This window comes from Monodelphis domestica, chromosome 1 (assembly GCF_027887165.1).
Source record: "Monodelphis domestica isolate mMonDom1 chromosome 1, mMonDom1.pri, whole genome shotgun sequence".
NCBI lineage: Eukaryota > Metazoa > Chordata > Mammalia > Didelphimorphia > Didelphidae > Monodelphis > Monodelphis domestica.
This window is the reverse complement of record NC_077227.1, coordinates 124,622,012-124,628,723: the sequence shown is the minus strand read 5'-3', so window position 1 is coordinate 124,628,723 and position 6,712 is coordinate 124,622,012. Positions and strand designations below refer to the sequence as shown.

The window sequence follows — 6,712 nt, the reverse complement described above, 5'->3', positions numbered from 1 at the left end:
TGATGGAGAACCTTCAAGAGAAGGGAAAAGTTAAATTTTAAGGAAAAGAATCAATGAATGCTCCAACTATGACCTTCACTAAATCTTTCAAGATCTTTATTCATTTGAAGTCTAGCTCCTTAGAAGCATTTCCCCTAGAAAATACTGCTAGCCTTCATGGAATATCTTCTTACATGGAAAAGAAAGTAAATAAAACAGTGGAAAGGCATAGAGATCCTGGGTAAAACCCTGGTTCTGTTACCAAATCACTAAGTGATCTATGCAAGTGACTGAATCTCATTGTCCTTTCTATAAAATGAGAATTGGAGATGATGAGCTCTGATGAGCCTTTCATATCAGCCAAGTATATTTAGAAAGAGTTTTGGCAAATATGGAAGTCATAAGATCAGAGTTCAAGTTTCAGCTCTGACACTCAGTGGCTTTATGACCTTGAGACAGTTGCTATCACCTTCTAGGACTCCGTTTCATCATCTGCAAAATGGAAATGTGGAAGTTATACTAAATTTATTCTTTAAGACTCCTTTAAACTTGAACATTATCAAATAAGGACTCCCACCCAGCAATACTGCATCCAAACACTTGCTCCATATGTTTAATCCTAAGCAATGAGCTGCAAGATCTAGGAAAGTTTTTACTCAAACCTTATTAAGTTACGTGTCTGATTTTTTAACTGGTTGTAGAACAAATTTTTTTTCATGCAATGAATTTATTCTTGATGAGTTCTGTAATTCACACTGATTATAGGCCAGAAGTCATATATCTTATTTGCCTCAAAGCCACTCCCATTTCTGTCTGTTGATTCAAGTATTTTTATCAACAACTCTCTCTAGGAATGACAAAGCCCAAGGTGGGTGTGTGGATCCTACACAGATTTGTCAGTGTGCCTAAACTTGCATTCCTGTGCACTGGTGTGACTCACATGTATTTCTGAGAAACTGTTCCATGCCAAACAATAGTAAAAGACAGAGTCAAGCACTCCTAATTGAAGTCTTAGCAATAAGACTCCAGACATGAATAAATGATCTTTTCTGCATAACCATGGATTTATTTTTTTGGCAGATGATGGAACAATTCATTAGATAAGACCAAGTTTTTTTCCTAATGTTTTCCATTTTCTTATCAGAATTAGGTGATGCAGGAATGATTTATGTACCATGGTACCAATCCTATAAAGGCAGTATCATAATTCATAGAGTGGAATGTAATATTTGGAGAAGATTAATTCTGATCTCATTGGTATTGCTACCCAATCATTCATTTTATAAGAAAACTGTTCAACAGCAGGTAAGTTTTGGGAAAACTCATTTTACTTTTGTTGCTTAAATTTTATAGCAAAATGCACTGTCACTAAGGTACCAAAAATATTTAAGCACAAATAACAGCATTTAAGTCATAGAGTATTAGTATTAAACAAAGTATCTACAGGTTATCTTTCTAAACAGCTTATTTTTAATGGGGCGACAAATATTTTGAGAGGAACTGTCTTTCCTAAGATCACTTGGCTATTGAGGCAATAAGCTCTGTTCCCCCCTTCCCCCATCCCTTAATAGCTCAGTACTCTTAGAACTACATCATTCTATTGGATAACCAATAGAATTTTCTTTTTATCTCACTCTAGAACATAAAGCTTTCCAAAAGTGTTTCACATATGCTAATTTAACTGATCTTTCCAAGTACCCTGTGAGGGGCATGAAATCCCCATTTTGTAGATAAGGAAACTGAGGCATAGAAAAATTAAGGGACTTGGTCAAGGTCACATAGCTAGTATATATCTGAGATAAGATTCAAATTCTTGTCCTCCTGATTTCAAGTCCCATGTCTTATTCACTGTACCACCTATCGGCCTATCTCTGCCTCTTTGTTTCAGATTCAACTTTAGTACTGATATTCTTGATTTTACTGTGATGAAATTCAAAGAAGTATTAGTTATTTATACTGGTTTATTCGTAGGAAATGTGAAAGAGATGGAGTAATGATCTTAGTTATTTCTAAGAAATAAATATGATGATTTTTTCAAAAAGCAGGACTTACCTAATTCTGTGGAGGACACTGCCATTAATCACTATTTTTTCCCCTTACCCCTAAGCTAATCAATTGCTAAGTCTTGTTGAATCTATCTCCATAGCATCTCTATCATTATACTTGATTAGGCACTTATCAGCTCTCTCCTAGACTATCACAATAAGCTTCTAATTAGTTTCTTTTCTTCCAAGCATTCCTCTCTCCCAAGCTATCTTACACAGTTGCTTAATTAATATTTTTTTATAATAAAATATTATTATATTTTCTCTTCTAGATTACACACAGATACAATTTTTAATAATTGTTTTCTTACATGTTTGTGATCCATGTTCTCCCCCTCCCTCTTTTTTCACCCCCTCCCCAAGACAGCAGGGAATATTATATATATGTGTGTGTGATACATAACCTATCCTTTAATACATATTTCTTGTTCATCATGTTTTGAAAGAAGACACATATAGCTTATACAAGAAAAAATTTCATGAAGGAAATGAATAAAAAAATAGCATGCTTCGATTTGCATTCAGGCTCCTTCAGTTTCTTCTGTGACAACAGATATCATTTTCCCTCTTGAATTTCTTAGAATTGTCTTGGATTCTGATTCTTGCATTGCTGATAAGTTAAGTCATTCACAGTTAATCATGGTCCATGTTTGCTGTTACTGTGTACAAAGTTCTAGTTCTGCTCACTTCACTTTGCATCACTTCATGTATGCCTTTCCAGGTTTTTCATGATGATCATCTTGTTTGTCCTTTTTATTATTTTTTTTTTGGCACAGAGTGTTTTTTTTTTTTTATTTCAGCACACACACAGAATGCAAAGAGGGGGTGATGTGCCTGTAAAAGGAGCAAGGCAAACAAAAACTCCAAGAAAGGATGACAACAGAAAAAATCCACCTTGGTAGAGAGGCACCTCCTAGCAGTATGTGGGTGGTACTGGGAATGTCCTTCCTGGCAGGGAGGCCCTAGGGTTTGTTTGCTTCCTAGTGCGGGGGAATGGCCTGAGCCTGGCCAAAGGATGATGGTACTGAGGTCCAAACAGCTTGTCCACGAAGGTCACTGTTGAGTGTGATTATGTATGCTGAGCAATTAAAATGTAAACTCAAAAACAAGCCAACAAACCAAGAATGAAAGTATGAAGAGCATCAGTGGTTCCAGGAAAGCATCAGGAGGCTGCTGGCTCAGCCCTTGATAGACGGGGCTGGCACAGTGGCTCACGTTTCCCCCCAGAAAACCAAACATTCAGAAACTTAATGAGAAACCAGCAGCCTCAAATCAAGGATTCAAAAATCTGTTGGGTCTTTTATTTGTAATATTTCTTATAAAACATGTAACCAGGTTTTTTTTTTCTTAAAAAAAAGTGAGTATTTTTAGATTATATATACATACATATACATACATATATATATATATATATATATATATATATGCTTCTCTATTTCCTTAAAAAAGAAGAGGGGCATTCAGTAACATTTCAGGAGAACCCCCCCATTCCAACCAGCCATCCTGAGGCAACTACATTAAGGCACAGGCTCCTAGGATTCCCTACCTTGGCAGCTGGTGGGGCCTCGGTCAGTGAGATGGTCTCTCTCTCTCATGTTGACTGAGCCATCTTCCATGCCAAAGTAGACTCTTTCAGCCATGCTGATAAATAGAACCATGTCCACAACTCCTGAGCTCATTTTGATGGCTGTGTTCACTTCACTTCATTTGTGCACCTGGTCAAACTTCCAGTCCAACAGAAAGTTCCCATTATCCGTCCCCATGGGTTCCACCTTGCACTTGGCCATGCACAGCTCGGCCACGCTGCCAAACATGCTGGCCAGGGCCCTGGACACTGAGATGTACACCATGGGGATGACATCGATTGGGGATTCCTTTCACCTCGTGGCCGCCAAGGTTCTTCGAGTCCTTCCTATAATCAGCAATGATGATGAAACACTTGGCATAGCCAGCTACCATTTTCTCCTGGGTCAGACAGCCTCCGCCACCTTTGATAAGATTGAGGTTGGTGACAACTTCATCCGCATCATCAATAGCAAGATCCAGCCCGGGGTGTTGGGTAAGCCATTCTGCAGGATCAGCTGCCGGGCATGAAAGGATGTAGGAATACAGACGATATTCAAGTTTTCTTGTTTTACTCTTTCAGCAATCCTCTGGACAGCATGGACAATGGTAGAACCACTGCAGATTCCCAGCACTTGATTATTCTCCACGTGGTTCTCCACTACTACCGGGGGCCAGCAAGCCGCTTTGCTTCCTCCTTCTTGGACAGGGTCCAGCATGTGTGTTTGTCCTTTCTTATGGAACAATAGTGTTAGATTGCAATCATATAACCACAACTTGTTCGGCCATTCCATGAATGAAGGACATCCATTCAGCTTCCAGTTCATTGTCACCACAAAAATATTTTGGAATATTTTTAGAATTTTCCCTTGATCACCTTAGGAAAGAAACCTAATAACAGTGTTATTGCTGGGCCAAAAGGTATACACAGTTCATTAAATCTTGGCAGATATTCCAGATTGCTCTCCAAAATGGTTGCATCATTTCTAATGCAAAATCATTCTTTCAATCGACCAAGTTCAAAATACTATTGTCAGACTCAATTCCTTGTTTTCACTCAGCCATCATTTCCAATCAGTGACTAACTTTTTTATCTCCACAACAGAGGCAACATATACCCTCTCATCATTCACACAATGGCTACCTTAGTTTAAATCTTTATCATCTGAACTATTTGCAACAACCCTTTGAATGGTCACCATCCGAATTCTCTCTCCACTCTAATCCTTTTGCCACACAGCTGTCAAAGCAATTTTCTTACAGTGCCAATCTCAGCCTATCATTTTATCACTCAATAAATTCTAATGAATCCCTCTTACTTCAAGGATCAGATATAAATTCCCTGTTTATCCTTTAAAGTTTTTCACAACCTGGTCCTAACCTACCTTTACTGAATTATTACTCATTGCCCAACTTCAGCTATACTATAGACCAGCTAAACTGGCCTTCTTGATTCTCGTTATAAGAATACACTATTAGCTATTTTCTAGCCTTTACAATGGATGTGTCCCATACCTGGAATTCACTCCTTCTTTACAGCCATCTCTAAGAATCCTTAGTCTCATGTTTGTCAAATCCTTAGTCACAGTTTGCCAAATATCACCTTCTAAATATAGCCTTTTCTGATCCTCTCTATTTGATTTCCTCCCTCACTTTATTGTATTCCCCATCCCTCCTATGTATATATATATATATATACATATATATACACATATGTATATACATAGAATATATTTTTCCATAGTCTTCAAGTTTTCCTTTATTATCTTTTTAAAATATTCAATGAATGATCCCAGTCCCCAAATCTTATTTTGAAATTGACCTTTTAATAGGATGGATGGAGAAACATACAAGATAGATATATATCAAATATACTTTTTTTTGTCATTTATTTACACATAAATTTACTAAGAAGATAGTTCTCAAAGTAATTCCTGGAAATAACATTGAGATACTCCTGAAATATCTCATTTTAAGAAACTTTTATACATTGTTACTATTTGGGACAATTATAGATATTTCATGAATTTACAGAGGCAAATATCTTCAAAATCCTCCAGAGCTTAATGCAAAATAGTAGATATTTAAAATTTGATAAATGATTGAATAAATGGAATAGAAAAGACCTTAGAGACCATCTTACTAAAACCTTTGATTTTACAGATTAAAAAAAAAAGACCAGGGGAATTTGCCTCTGATCATATAGCTAGTGAGTAAGAGTCCATATCTTCTGATTGCCAATGGAAAGATGCCTAGTCTTTTCATCAAAAGTGTTGGATTGGGATTAGACAATCTGCGTCTGAATCCCAGCTCTATCACTTTCTAACTGCATGATTTTAGGTAAATCAGCTCTGCCTCTTGGGATCTCAGTTTCCTGCTAGTCTATAGCTATGGGTTATGGCTTGATAAAATAAAAATTCCTATCATAATACCAGTATTATTTGTAACCTTTTTGTAAAATTAAATCAAAATAAAATTCCAAAGTTAAAAATAGATTTGAACATATTATATGTTGTATATATTCTGTATGTTCCTATATATGTATTTGTTGTCTCCTTTGGCTAGATTATAGTACCAAAAATAGTGCCATACATAGAGTATGTGGTTACTCAATGCTTTTTAACTGATTATATTTATATCTGTTGTTTTCCTAATAGAAAGTAAGCCATTCAAGGGTTTTTTTTTCTTTGTCTTTGCATCCATTGTGCCTAGTTAAGTGCCTTGAATATAGTAAGTCCTTGATAAATGTTTACTAAACTTAATATAACATCATATTTTAGTTAGTTCTCTTTGGCAACCCCAAAATAAATATTACTTAGAGTAATAATATAATACTTTTGCAAATATGTTATTATTTAAAGTGCTTTTCTAACATTTCATTTAATGTTTGTAATAACCTTGTAAAGCAGGTAGGACAGATACTATTAGCTTCCATTTTATTAAAGGGAAATTGAGGTTCAGAGAGTTTAAATTGTTACATGGCAAATAAAGAGTAAGTATTGAGTATATTCAGACTTTTGGACATAGTACTGTGGAATGAATATTAGTTTTATAATTAGAGGATTAAGTCTAAAATCCTACCTCTGATGAGTTCTACCTGTGTGACTTTATGTAGGTTTCTGAGC

At 36.0% G+C, this 6,712-nt stretch overlaps 1 pseudogene; it reads right to left on the bottom strand.

Annotated features, from left to right (window-relative positions):
• Nucleotides 1-3,449: 3,449 nt before the first annotated feature.
• LOC100619952 (ribose-5-phosphate isomerase-like) lies at nucleotides 3,450-4,769 on the bottom strand (annotated as a pseudogene).
• Nucleotides 4,770-6,712: the final 1,943 nt, after the last annotated feature.